At 38.1% G+C, this 15,382-nt stretch overlaps 1 non-coding gene across 1 annotated transcript; it reads right to left on the bottom strand.

Moving 5' to 3' along the window:
- Positions 1–14,807: 14,807 nt before the first annotated feature.
- On the bottom strand, positions 14,808–14,879 carry trnaw-cca (transfer RNA tryptophan (anticodon CCA)). Its single transcript has one exon. It is a non-coding gene; the product is annotated as a tRNA-Trp (tRNA).
- Positions 14,880–15,382: the final 503 nt, after the last annotated feature.

The raw sequence follows: 15,382 nt of genomic DNA, 5'->3' as shown, positions 1-15,382 counted from the left end.
GTACTTTAAAGAAAACATACACGAAACATGGTTTCATTATGACCAGAATCGGTCTTGAGATATTTTTAACTTGATTTACAGTATTTGAGAGGTATGTCTTAACACCGATACTACAGTACGTAAATACTGCTCACGTATATGTTTCTAGGTTTATATTATGCATTTCATACGGTCAAATTACTTTTGAGCAACTAATAAGAAGTGCGAAACGGTATGCGCAGGGCGTTTTAGTTTCGTTTTACTGGGACTCTGCTTTAACAATGTCGCCATGGATTGATTAGAGATATCAAGTACATACAAGTCATTTTTTAAATGTTGTAGTTTGTCTTGTAAAAATGTTACGAGTACATCATCTATCAACAATTACACAGGTTCTGTTTCCATATTGCGGATTTTGGTTACGTAATATTATTTTCTAAATTTCACGTTGTGAATATATGATTTGGGCAAACAGAGCCGCAAAGAAGTACATTATGGGTTGTTGTTTTTTTTTTGCAGTTTTATCTAGAACAAGCGTCTGTTCTAGATAAAACTTTGTCTGATTCTTGTGAAACTATCCACACGACAGTTACAGTACCTAGGAGTTGACTTCAGTGATGTCACTGATGGGATGTTTCTAAAAATCCATCCTCTGTAAAACGTCTTCTCTAGTTGTCCTGCATATGTATTCGCTAATGAAGCTGTGTGTTCTGAGCCTGGATCTCTACATTTCTGTATGAATCAGCTTAGAGGGCTAAAGACAGCTTGTGTTTAAATTGAGTGTAAGGCAATTTATGCTTCTAAAGTCATGGTCAGCATTTATTATTGTACTGTGCTGTAAACTTGTTCTATGCCTAGTCACATTATTTTATAGCGTTTTTATAGCGTTATCAAATCCGGTGGCGCTGTGTGTTAGTTTCCTGACTCCCATGTCACATGGTCTGTGATTGAAACCTGTGAAACCGGTTTAATTCGTCACAGCCAGCACTCCGGCAGAGAGGGGGTTGTACTCGTAAAGTAGAAGCAGGCGAGATTTCCAGCGAAAGACACCTCCCCCTTCTTCAGGTGTGAGGGTCTTCTGCTCAGAATGAAACGCTAAAATGTAATGTAGGCTCTGAATGGGTTCAATTATGATTTGGGCTTGATTAAGGTCGCTGCCTTTCATCTAAAACCCTACTTGAATCCTTCTAAACTAAAAATCAGTGTTAGTGAGTTCTAAATAAAGAGGTATCCAGGTAACAGTGAAACGGGCGGACAGTCTGGGGAGATCGCCCGTTTTCCATTTAAATAGTTCCCTGGTTCCGCACCCCTTGGTGTTTCTCTCGCTCTCTCTCGGGTCACCTGATCATTAGCTCGAAAGATTTCAGTGCTTTGTGTATATTCTAATGGTAGTGGGGGCAGGGTGTGTAGGAACAGGTTTGGTTGAAATTGCATTGGAGATCTATGTTCTTCACACCTGAAACATTTTCTCTGAAAGCATTTTCTTCGCAGTTTAACCGATCTTGTTACAGCATGTTACAGTTTACTATTATTAACCATATTAATTTTAAGTGCTTAATGCCATTTTTTGACCAGGCACGAATATTCTTAAGTCCATATCTTCGCAAGGGAATCAGTGCGAATTGCAATACTAATTAAATTAAAACTACTAACTACTAACTAATACTAGCTAATTAAAACAAACCAGAAACGTGTTGTTCTGTCTAATGACATTACAAGTGGAAAGATTACAGATTTTAATCGTCTTTAATTTTGTTACGTTATACATTTTAGAAACGTTTCATCCATACAAACACCACAAAACTATTTTCGATTGTATTTCTGAATAGTATGTTACACTTAGTTCACTGTTTTAAATACATCTAATTAAGAAAGTTAGGTGTTAGCATAAACTATTAGCAATCAATAATATTAAATTTAGCACTGTAATAAGCTGTTGCACTTTCCCCCGCATCTTGTAAAAATATATTTTCAGTGTTCAAATATACATTAAGTCTGACTATCATATAATAAGTTAAATACAAAACTAAAGAAAAAATAGGGTTAAATATAATTCAAAATATTTTGCTAACAATGTTAACTGTTTATGAATAATAAAATGTATTAACTAAGGAGTAGGATGGCACAGTTGTTAGTATGTTTTTTGTTTTGTTTCTTTTTCATAGATACAACAGTAGTACCTGATGTCTCAGTGGCTTTCAAAATTAAATTATGCATGCAAACCTGTGAACTAGAAAGATAACTAAGATATCCATCCATTTATAATGGTGGCGAAGTGGTTAGCATTGCTATCTTGCAGCACTGGGGTCCTAGGTTCAATTCCTGCCATCCTGTGTGTGTGGGGTTTACATGTTCTCTCTGGGTTACATGGTTTTTCTCCATATGTGTGATATGACTCCCTCTCGCACTCCAAAACATACTGGTAAGTTAATTGGTTTATGGGAAAACTGGCCCTGGTGTGTGTGTTTGTGTCTGTCTGTCCTGTGATGGACTGGCGCTATGTCCAGGGTGTATTCTGCCTTGTGTCCGTTGCTTACTGGGATAGGCTCCAAATCCTCTGTACTGGATAAAGAGATTAGAAATGGATGGAAGTAAAGGCACTGTGTGGATGGAACTATACACGGTGTTAGAAACCCACTATGAAATGGCAGCATCTCACTGAGAATAAAATATTTTATAGTGCTGGCTTAAGGAAACAGCCTTTCCACCTCTCTTGCACATCAGTATCCATACCTAGTTATTTAAACAAATTGCCTCTAATTATAAACATCTTAATATGCTGGCTCTGTGGATCTGCATCAGCTATGTTTGCCCATTCCTTCAATTCATGTGCATCCAACACACAGTTCAACGCTAGCAACTACACAAAATCTAAAATATGAGCTCTACTTGCCACTTACAATACCAACAATACCAGCTAACTTTAGTAGTGACATTTTCATGGATCTTTTTAACAATAAAACATCAGACTTCAGACACAATTAAACAGGCCTCAAAAAAGTCTGGTACAAACATTTTCAGCATGGAATAAACTGTTACTTTAATGGTATAAACCTTAAATGGATTCATATTCTCAATAAGATTTGGTGCTCAGTAACATGACTTAGAAAATTACAGAAGACATACGTATCATGCTTATCCTTCTATTTTTCATAATCGTAAACGCCTTAAGGCAGTTACATTTTCTCTGTTCTGACCTGGAGTTACAGAGAAATTTAAATTCTAATAAGAGATTTGTAATGAGGAAAGTCATACCAATCACTCATACAGTACCAGGATTTGCAATTACAATACAAATACTTTCTTTCTGTATGTGTTTATTTTGCAGTTTGAGTCTATGGCATTCCTTTGGGGGTCTATACTCCAAGGCATGACTTTTTTATGGGAACTTGACATTTTTTTAAACATATATTTTTGTGGTAGTAGGGCGCAAAACATCAGTATTTACTGCTATTAATCACTGTACGATTTATAGTTGAAATATGAGCCTAGATATAAAGTTAGATATAAAGTTAAAATCTCGACAAAGCATTGTAGGAAATACAGAGAAAATAAATCCTTTCTGACATCTAAAATCAGTTTCGATCAAGGTCTCTAAAACGAACAACAAAAAGAGGATTTTCGGAGGGCAATTACGCTGTGTTTATATAGAATAAGTGATTTATGAGCAATCTAATTTCTTGTTCGTTTAAAACAGTGAAATGTCAGCTGCAAAAGATCGCACCAGAAACAGCACTCTCTCTGCCTGTCATAGACGTTCAGGAAAGGCTGAATGAAGTCATGTCAAGTACAATAATTCGGTGATCAATAATAACAGTTGTATTATATCCATGGAAATATATTCATTATATGCCAGCGAACCTCACCGTGCCAGGCCACCACTGCATCATACAGCTGCCAGGGCACCTCACCGTGTCAGGCCACCACTGCATAACACCACATAGCTGCCAGCGCACCTCACCATGCCAGGCCATCACTGAGTCAGAGATTAAATAAAACCTCACTCGCACCAAACAAATTTATATTTCTAAATATCACAACATGATCAAATTTAAGTCATTTTAATAACAATGAATAGTCACCTAGGCGTTACAATATAAACATTTATATTGATTTAAATAACGTTTTGATTTAAATCGCAAATGCGGGTTTAAATATATGTGTTTTTTGATTCACAATCAGACAAATGCAACATAAATTGATATCTTTGTCTTCTAAGTATCTTAATAAACTTTCAGCATAGCTTTCTCCCCGTTTAGATTTATTTTGGGATCAAACGTGGAAAGATTAGATTGTAATCGTTTTTATTTTTTAAATACATTTTAGAAAAGTGTAATCTATACTAAAAAGCTGTACACCACCTGCTATAAAGATACATATTGTAATACTTTCGGGTTCGAATGGGACAGACACAAGAACTTAGACTTGCGGAGTTAAAGCAAGTAAAGCCTTGATTTTATATATCACCTTTAAAAGTGGCATCTCAAAGCAAAGTAAATACCCAACACTGATTGTACCCATCTGTCATGCTAATAAAGCAGCTTGAATTGAATTGAGAGGGGGGGGGGGGGGGTATATTTGCTTTGTGTATAAAGTACATTGTGAATGTTTTCACAGCCTTCACTTTGTCGTTTTTATGCCATTTTTTGACCACGCACGAATATTCCTATGTCCGTATCTTCACAAGGGAATCAGTGCGAATTTTAATACTAATTAAATGACCGCGGGCACTTTCCACCCCCTCTACATTCTCAGAGTAGAACAGACTAATCTTCTAATGAAAGACGGTCCACCCCCCACGGACAGGAAAAGTGCCCACAGGCACTTAAACTTAATATGGTCAGTAACAGTAAACAGTAACATGGTCAGAAGGAGCACGTACAAACGTTTCCGAAATAACCACATGTAAGACTGATGCTTAAAATGTTTAGGGAGAAAGTGGAATACTGGTGTGTATTTTTTCTTTAAACTACCAATACCAGCCATATACAGTCTGTAACGTAGGGATTTCTATATGTCTTTATTTAGTGGTTACATTAGTGACAAAGGCTAAACTTTTAGCTTCAGTAAAGTGTACATATCTCCCCTTTTTATAAAACGACTTGGTTGAAAACTGTTCCAGAGCCACTGTTGTTTCATCAGTGAAAAGTACATCATGAAACGCCTCTCCCTGTTCAATCCACTGGAAAAAAGAAAAGGAGCATAAAGCTTCTGATGGTCATAAACGATATTCATTTAGGTGCAGCATCAGAGGTATGTTTTTAACTGCACTGCATTGGAGAGAATACCATAGTGTGTTTTTTTTTTTTAACTCCCTGGCGGAAACTGGCTTCCAGAAAAATCAGTATGGCTCAGAGATTAAATAAAACTTCACTCGCACCAAACAAATGTATATTTCTAAATACCACAACATGATCGAATTTAAGTCATTTTAATAACAATGAATAGTCACCTATGCGTTACAATAAAAACATTTATATTGATTTAAATCGCGTTTAAATCACCTTTATTTAAAACCCATAAATAAAGCTGATACTGTTTAGACTTTTAATTATTTAAAACTGTATTAAAGCAGCACGATACACAATGCAACGTAAATCGCTATCTTTGTCTTCTGTGTAATAATGTTCACCTCTCTGTCCAGCAAATTTACAATAGTAATAATAATGAACTTTATTGTATATGGCGCCTTTAAAGGTGGCTCCTCAAAGCGCTTTACAGGTTAAAAACAATACTGTTAGGCTGGGAAAACGAAAGAAATACAAAATGAGATATAATGATATGTTCTGGCTAAGACATTAACAAAGAGCATAACGCGTGTACTGTATACACTGCAAGTACAACCCCCCTCTCTGCAGGAGTGCTGGCTGTGACGAATTGAACCGGTTTCACGGGTATTTTCAAAGTAGGAGGCGAGATTTCCAGCGAAAGACACCTTCCCCCCCTCAAAAACCCAGTAAGTACAGTACTTACTAGTTAAAGGCTAGGCTCCTCAATGAAATCGCTTTAACATGCTAATGCGTTGGTGTAACAGTCCGGGCGTGGCAAGCTTCTAATTTCAACCCGACTACGGCGAAAGAACCCTTCTTTCATTAGAAGACAATTAACATATTTTAGCCCTGAATGAATTAATAGCAAACATGGTTTACATAAAAGACATTTTTCCAAGAAAGTTTAGCCTTTGTCACTAATGAAACCACTAAATAAAGACATAAATATAAAAATCTTAAGATTTTTAAAATACATGACTTTGCTAAAATTTATTTGAAAATAAAAACAATTACAACCGCCAGGGGAGAGAGAGAACAGGGGAGGGATGTTGTTTTTGCATAAGGGGCGGGGCTATGGAAATTTGGTCTGTTTGGGAATGTGTAGTTACATGTTCTGGCTGTTTGTGAATTATCGTTGTTGAGTATGGAGTGTTGAGGTATTGATTTTGTGTAATGCTTTATGTTGAAAATTGAGGTGGATTTTGTTTATGATAAACAGGATAAACTGGGATGGGAGGAAGGTTTGGTTTTGCATAAGGGGTGGGATTATGATAATTGGAGGAATTTGCAAGAGTAAAATTGTTTGATATATTTGATTTTGTATTGTGGTTGTTATCTATGTTTTTGGTTGGTATTATGTTTATATGGTTGTTTTTGTTGGTTGGTTGTTATTATGGTTATTAATAATATGATCTATAGTTGAAATCTGAGCCTAAATAAAAAGAAAAAGCAAGTGATTAGGTTTATGAGCAATCTAATTACTTATTCGTTTAAAACGCTATATAAAATAAAGTTTATTATTAATTTGCTGGACAGAGCGGTGAACATTATTATGCATAAGACAAAGATAACGATCCTGATCAGTTTAGAAATCTGTGTACGCTGTAAGGTTTTTACTTTAACTTTTAAAATACACGTTTTGAATAGAAAGAAATCCTCTTCCTGGTACAGTATGTATAGCAAACCAGCACATCTTTTTTTCTCCAATCAGAGGGGTGTCAGATGGTGTCAGCCAATCACCATTCTGAAGCCCTACCATAATCTCTGGTATGGGGAGACCCCAGAATTCTGTCCCATAGTTTAGACAGATGATAGATACTTTTATTGATCCCGTGAGGGAAATAAAGTAAATCATTTTCATTTTAGGAAATTATTAAACGCTCGGTTAAAAGCAAAGGAGATTGTCTGTTATAGTGGACATAAAAACAAGAGTTCGCTGGCATTATATCCTGGAAGACACAGACCGGCGCCAGACCGGTAAAATGTCTGATGAACTAGGGATTGGACAGTTTCCAAGTGCTTGTACAATCGATGGAAATGTTCAAATAAATGTGCAAAAGAAATAAACAAAATAATCATTTATTTCTTTATCATATTGGGTAGCTAATGTCCTCTCTTTGCTAGTTAGTGGCTATGTTTCTGCGTTGGGTAGCAACGGGTGACTGTTCTCAGGCGGAAGATGTAAACAGCTTAATGTTCGTGTTAAATAATTTTTTTTAAATTAAAATTCATTCCATACAGCAATCGCATATTTGGGTACCGTTTCATAAAACTTTCATGCTTAAAATGTTTAGGGAGAAATGGAAGACTGGTGTGTATTTTTTCTTTCAACTACCAAGACCAGCCATACACAGTACAGTTTATGTACATACAGTAATGTTTATGTTCCTAAATTAATATCGGTTATGACCTTCAGATGCGTTATGCTCCTCTTCTTTTTATGCTCAGCTACTAAAATTTCCCTTTAGTGGTAAAATTCCATATAAATATTCAAAACTAAGCGGATTAAAATGTGCACAGTAAAGACATTAAATGATTAAATCTTTGCACTACCAACCAATGCACCACGAGTGCCCCTGTCGGTCATTTTGGCCAGCCAATCACTTACCGCGGTGCCCTCCGGTCCCCTGCGGTGGCTTGTGGGCAGGTTACTGTACCGCGGGTTTTTACCGCGTATTTTGAATAGCTGCATCTGTACTTAATTGGCTTTATGATTTGGTATTGATTTTGTATCGTTGTATTATTAACTTTGTGCTTTCTGTGTTTTTATCGTATTGTGGACTTATTTTTTAAACAAATGCTTACAAAGGCAGACACGGCACACATCTGTTTATACCAGCGGTGAATTGTACATTTTTATTAAGTACAATCTACTGTGCATTTTTGGGAGTATAACAGATTCGATATAAAGTGGCAAAAATCTAAAAGGGGAAAATACCCCAGACTGCGTGTAAAGCCCTTGTTGTGGCTGTTGTTTTATTTTTAGATAAAAATGGCGTAGTGTGCACGAAATGTTGCAGAAACACAATCTAATATTTTAATAACTGTTATTTTAATAATTTGATAAGTATGAGGCCCCAGATCCAAATCTTCGGTTCTGATTTTTTAAACATGATATCTTCCCTTCCTCTCGATGTGAGCAATTGTTTTTTTTTCACATTGTGATCCAAAGAGCCTCAGACGCACAGTCTAACAGTAACCAAACCAGAATGGATTCTGCTGGGAGCCAGACTGAGTTCATTCTCACTCCCTGTGTTGAAAACAGAATTATCTCTTCCCCGAACATTGTCTACAGATCACTTGTGTGCTTTTAACCTTCTCGCAGCTACAGGCGAGACTGAAGCTGGAGATGTGAAGGCACCCGCTGGTGCATCTTCTCCAAATTTCACTTCTCTTTTTTTTTTAAGTAGATATAGCCCTGAAAAAAGCATTAGCTTTATCAGTTTTTACATTAATCGATTTTGAAACAAATATTATATTTTTATTGCAATTTACATAATAATAATAATTATTATTATTATCATCATCACTTACACTTATATAGCGCTTTTCTGGACACTCCACTCAAAGTGCTTTACAGGTAATGGGGAATCCCACTACCGCCACCAATGTGCAGCCCCACCTTGATGATGCAACGGCAGCCATACTGTGCCAAAATGCTCACCACACATCAACAATCAGTGGGGAGGAGAGCAGAGTAATGAAGCCAGTTCATAGATTTTTTTAGGGATTATTAGGAGGCCATGACTGGTAAGGGCCATTGGAAAATTGGGCCAGGATGCTGGGGTTACACCCCTACTCTTTCAAGAGACGACCTGGGATTTTTAAAGGCCAGAGAGAGTCAGGACCTCAGTTTTACTTATCAGCCGACGGACGGCACCTGTTTACAGTTTAGTGTCCCCTGTCATTATACTGGGGCATTAGGACCCACATGGACCACAGGGTGAGCGCCCAGCGACAGAAACCAGATGGTACTGTGTGTCGGGCTCGGCTGCAAGCAGGACAATGATGTCACGGGGACAAAGTAGAAAAAATCTAAACGGTTCTATAAAAGACCTGTGTCAACTGTCGGTTCGCAGTCTGAACTCTAAATCCATTGATCTGATTTCAAATCTCTCTAACACCTGAGCTGTGGCTTCTTTTGAGTAGTTATTCAGGAGAACATTATGTTAATCGTATAGATGAATCGTTTAATATATTCAGGTGGATAGCTACTTCAGCATGCATATCTGCAAAGAAACAAGTAATATTGTAGGTTTAATTCATGCTGAAAATAGAAGAGAGAAAACAAACCTGAAGAATTTTTCATAGCTGAAACATTGTGTTTTCTCTCTTCTCTTTTCAGCATGGAATAAACCTATTACTTGTTCCTTTAATATATTGTTCGGTTGAATTCAAAATGCTTTACTACTACAAGAGAGGATTATAGTATGGAGGATGAGACCAATTTATGATTTCTTGGAAGAAAATGGTTTTACTTTGCATTCGAAATGAATCAAAACTTTTGCGTGACACACAAACCCTTTGTCTTTTTTAAAGATATCATATTTTTTAACAGACAAGTATAGAAAAAGTTTTTTTTTTACTTAGAAATTTTGGATGGGGGTGATGCATTACTAGTAGTGGCACTGAGGTCACTATGGTGCTGTTGAGCACCATAAGGTTAGGGCCAGTGGTGTAATGTATAATGCATCTGACTTTGGATCAGAAGATTGTAGGTTTGACTCCTGTCTGACTCATGTTGCTTTTAAACCAGTAGTAGATTTTCTTTATGTAAATTAACTGCAGCTGAAAGCTATAGAAAACACGTTGGGTAAATTGCAATGAACTGTCGAACTGTTTTGCACGAAGCTGCAGACTACTTAACACGGTACTGTCTGAAGATCAGCTCCTGCTCTGAGCTCAATAGCAATGCAAAACTGTGCGTAACAAAGCTGGCGAGCAGCTGAACTTGTGCTAAATAGTCTGTTTGGTGATGAGGGTTCAGTACTGGCGTTGTTCTAATTAGCACGAACTACACAGGCTGAATCAGACAATTTCAAATAGTCTGATCAGTGTAGGACAAGTTAATGAAGAATTTTTACTTTGTCTGTCTCTTGTTTGTATATAAATGAATGTCTCTGACAACTTAATGTTAGTTTTTATTTTAGTTTTACGATGTAGGTCAGGCTTTGACATATGCACAAACACACGAAATGTCTCACTCCTGATTCAGCTCATGAAGCAATACGAGTGAAGCAATTCCTCCTGCTTCTCGTACAACCATATCAGAACAGAAGCCCGTGTCACCCCGCTCTGATTCAAGAGCGACTCACATCTTGACAGGGTGCCTGACATGAAGGGGGGGGGGGGGTACTGTCACGCCCTCTGCAGCCAGAGGGCGCTCCTTCTCTGTCCTGTCCCTAGTTTCCAGCCTGCTGTCCTTCCTGTCCCTCTCTTTCCCTTGGGCTATATATTTCTGGGTCTTGCACTCTGTCGTTGCTCAGCATTGACGTTTGGATGTCCTGAGACCCGCCTAGCTCCAGGGCGCCCCACGTCCGCTCCCTGAGGGCATAGGTTTCTATACGGCATTCCTGAACTCTTTGCACTAATGAGCCCGGGCCTTTTTCCCGTCTCGCCGCTACGCATATGGGTCTTTTTCCGCTCTCCTACTCCCCATGGTTAGTCCCTTTGGACGTCCATGACAGGTGCCCCTTTGGAATAGTTTTCAGAAAATGTGAGAAAAGGAAAGTTATGTACAGTAAGCTCTCACATAAAGCTCTCAAACACAGCATTAGAGATTGGAATCTGATTGTAAAAAAAAACTGCCCGTCTCCCCGCCATTTAACGTTGCTGTTGTTTTTATTTTACATATTGTTAGCATTTTAATGAATTGTTAAAAGATTTATACACAAATCGCTAAATACGAAACGTAAAAACCCAACTGTAAGCAATTGACCATTCATATTCCTGAATTTTAAATACCTATGTTTATCTGTGTCCAAGTGCCTGGTGCAGCTATTTTGAAAGCATACCTCAAGGAGGACTTTACACGCAGTCTGGGGTATTTTCTCCTTTTACATTTTTGCGATTTTATATCGAACCTCGTATACTCCCAAAAGTGCACAGTAGCTTGTACTGTGTGCCCTGTTTGCCTTTGTAAGCATTTGTTTAAAAAATAAGTTCACAATATGATAAAAACAGAGAAAGCACAAACTTAATAATATAACGATTCAAAATCAAAACCAAATCATAAAGAAAAAGTGTCAATTTCCACCTGCACTGATATCCCTTCAAATGTTTTATAAGAACTATTGACGTTTATAGAGTAGAAGCCTGGTCCATTTCTTCTACTAAACGAGACTATGGGAGTGAGTATTTTGATGTCGAACTGGGATTTAAATAAAGAGGAACACTACACTACATTGGGCTACGCGTGTGACAAAACGTTTATTTTAGACTTCTCGATAGCTCAGTTGCTAGCTCTTAAAACTGTAGAAAAAGCAGTGAGTATGTCTTATGTCCCTGGTCTGAATCCAGTTTGAAGGATGGTGTTTTCTTGTTCCTTAATCAAAAAGTGAATTGCGAATTTGTCTTTCACTTTGACGTTCACCCGAAAGCTCAGTATACAAAGAAGTAGAGGCTCCTGTTCTGAATAATCCTCACGTCTGATTGTTTTGCTTAGACCTTTAAAATGTACACTGTGGACTATTTGCTCTTCCTAACACAAATAAAAAGCCGCCGGCAAACTTATCGATCGGGAGTTTAGTTCAGTGATAGCGCGCACTTAAGTTTTCTATCGCCGGCATCTCTGTATTCTTTTTAAACGCGATATTTTTTATTCTTCGTGTGTGAATTTCAGGGAGACTCATAAACCCTTTCTCTGTTTTTAAGATACATTATTTTAAACCAGACATAATGAAAGACGTAGTAATTAGACACACGTACAAAACACATGAATCTAATTGAAGAAACTTTTGACCGGGGCGATGTATTACTAGTAGCGGCTCTGAACTCAATGTGGTGCTGTATAGGAATGCAATACAAACGCCAATGGCACAATGGATAACGTGTCTGATTACGGATCAGAAGACTTTAGATTTCTACTCCTTCCTGGTTCGTGAAGAAGCTTTTAAACCACACTACTCAACACTGACATCGAAGTGTGTGCGGTCCTACACAACCTTACTATCGACTAGATGAGTCTTCTGTTCTATCTCCGATTCTTTCCGCACATTCCTGCTATTTCACCACCGTTATTGTAGGATAACAGCCACAGACACGAGAAGATATACTATTCCGAACAAATGTCTTAAATAATCAAGTTGAAAAGGGTGACAATAAGTTTTTGTTTCTTTAACGTAACCTAACTTTTGCCTGTAAAGTTCACATTATTTTCTGTAGCCGCAAATCCCCAATATTTCTGCTTTCTCCCGAGAAACACAAGCGTGGAGTCAAATCATATTAAATAACACAACACATCTATTAATTTAACACCCAGATGTGACAGAACACATGTAAGACTTACACACAGCTTTTAATATGATATAGTGAATTTGCAGGTATCCTGGGGAGGGAAGAGAACTGATATTAAGGAAATACATATTTAAAGGGGATGTAAGTCTTAAATGTGTTTTGTCACATCTGGGTGTTAACTGAATAATTTTCTAGCATTATTTATTGTGTTTTGACTCTATACTTGTGTTTCTCAGGAGACAGCAGAAATATTGATGTTTACATTTATATTCACATTCCCGGTGATATTGACATAGGTACTCAACTATTTACTTGTAGTTTGACTCGTGTCAAAAGTTGAAAATCTCTGCAAACATCAAGATGGCTAAGGACGTGCAAAGAAACTCAATCACATTTAGAGAAGGTAATGTTTAGATCGGATTAATTCGAAGTGTGTCTCTGGGTGCGTTTGATCTACGAATGTTGTGTTTAACTGAAGCACACCCTGACTGAGTGTGCCATAGAAACTGACACATGTCATATTTTTCCACATTCACAGATTTTTGGCTAAAGTAAAAAAAAATCGTTGTCATTTTCTTGCCAGCTGGCAGTAATTCTTTTGAACTGATAACAAAGACAAGCATTTTAGCTTTCGCAATGTGTGGAGTTCTTGAAAAACAAGTTGTGCCAAAAACGAAATAAACACCTCCATTAAACTTAATGCAGAAGCATGTTGTCTATAACAATAAACGATGCAAGAAGACAGGAAGAAAGGCACCGCTGGGATTTAAACCCAGGATCTCCTGTTTACTAAAGAGGCGCTTTAACCATCTAAGCCACGACACCAGCAGAACTCTCTTCTTTTACTGCCACTTGGACACACCGCTCTGAGACACCTGCATTCAGTAAGCCCTGAGTCTGCTGGCTGAGCAAAACTGCCTCCTTTACACGGAACAGGAGCCCCGACTGTAAGAGAAACGAAGAGAAATGGCTTTTATTGGGCACTTTTCATGTCCAATCTCCCAAGGGCGGCAGAGTTCATTTACCACACTTTTCCTTTCTTTCTTCTTTCTGTACTCTTTGATGAAACAAAACGAGAAATCATGTAAGGGAAAATGTCTTTTTTTCATGGAGAAAACATGCACAAGGAAATGTTGTGTTTAGAAGAAGTGAGTTAACATGAAAAGTGACCTAATTTACCGGAGCAAATGCTCACCTAGCAAGATCTGCTTTACTACAAGAGAGAAGTAGAGTGAAAGACGTGATCATTTCACGCCGCTGTGGAACGAAACGCTTTTGTCTTGGAATTTTAAATCAATTAGAAATTCAGAGCGACACATAAAGGCTTTGTCTGCTTAAAAATGATGATTTTTTAAAACTAAAAAAAAATGTAGAAAACACGTTTCTCACTTAGAAATTTAAGATGGGGGTGGGGTATTACTGGTAGCGGCACTGAACTCACCATGGTGCAATTAATTTGCATGACGGGCTAGTGGTTTAATGGATAACGCGTCTGATTTCGGTTTATAAGATTGTCGATACGACTTTTACCGGGGCTGTGTGATTCAATTCAGGCTCCTCAGAAATAGATGTCTGTTATGTAAATGAACCCCACCTGAAAGCAAACGTTGCGTCTGGGTTCCTTTCTTTCCTGCATGAAATAGCAAATCGTTACAAAAAAAAACACTATCTAATGTCCAATAGTCCAATAGTTAGTCATTTAAGTAAACATGAATATACTGTAAGGTCTTGGTACATGGGAGTGGATTTCAACCACAATTAAAAGAAGGGCAAATTATAATTACAGGCTTCAGACACTTTTTCATACAAAAGTGAACAAACACTCCCTAACTTTCAGGTTTGCTTGAACCTGTAACAGAAAAGCGGTCTGAAACTTCCATTCTCTGATGTCACTGTCTCTAAAGTCGGACGTGATGTTTCGCGGATGTGCAGTGTACCTTTTCTCTTGTCGTGTTCAAGATGAAATGCTGCATAAGCTCCTGACTGGGTGTTCTGTACTGTTCTGTTATTCCATTCAGATTACCTAGGTGGTGTACAGCTAAAACCCGACTGCATGGTGTAAATTCCGGGTTCGGCACCAGCAGCACCTGCAAACACATCAGCTGACCTCGACGTGATTTGAACACGCAACCTTCTGATCTGGAGTCAGACGCGCTACCGTTGCACCACGAGGTCACTTGCAACAAGTGCTTTTAATTCACCCAAAGAGAAAAATCAGCGTCCCTGAAAAAGATTGTTTTCATTCTCTCCTGTGAGGAGCGCCGCTCTTCCAACAAGGGTCTCTTCTTCCCAGACCACAGATTATTCTTCCCGCCCGGCTCTCTCACGGAGAGCAGACACACCGTCTCCACTAATGTGTTTACTACATCTATAGATCTGACCCCCTACAGCCCCGATATTCCTGGACAGGATATTTACCACCAGCCTGGTGAACTTCTCATCTTGACCTCTCCCAGGAGGAGCACAATTAACACAGAATCCTCTCTCCATTTAGCAAATAACACAAAACACTGTTTACCTGTCAAGACAGAAAACCAGGCTGCTCCAGGTGAGGCTTAAACTCACAACCTCGGCATGAGTCCACTGAATATGTCATTTTACATGGCCTGAACCAGGAAAGAGATTGGAAGTCAAGAAGTTATGGTTTTGTTTTAATACTTGCCTACTCTTTTAATTTT

Source organism: Lepisosteus platostomus, chromosome 5, assembly GCF_059453375.1.
Source record: "Lepisosteus platostomus isolate fLepPlt1 chromosome 5, fLepPlt1.hap1, whole genome shotgun sequence".
In the NCBI taxonomy this organism is placed as follows: domain Eukaryota; kingdom Metazoa; phylum Chordata; class Actinopteri; order Semionotiformes; family Lepisosteidae; genus Lepisosteus; species Lepisosteus platostomus.
The sequence above is the reverse complement of the archived record's forward strand: the minus strand, read 5'-3'. Positions and strand labels throughout refer to the sequence as shown.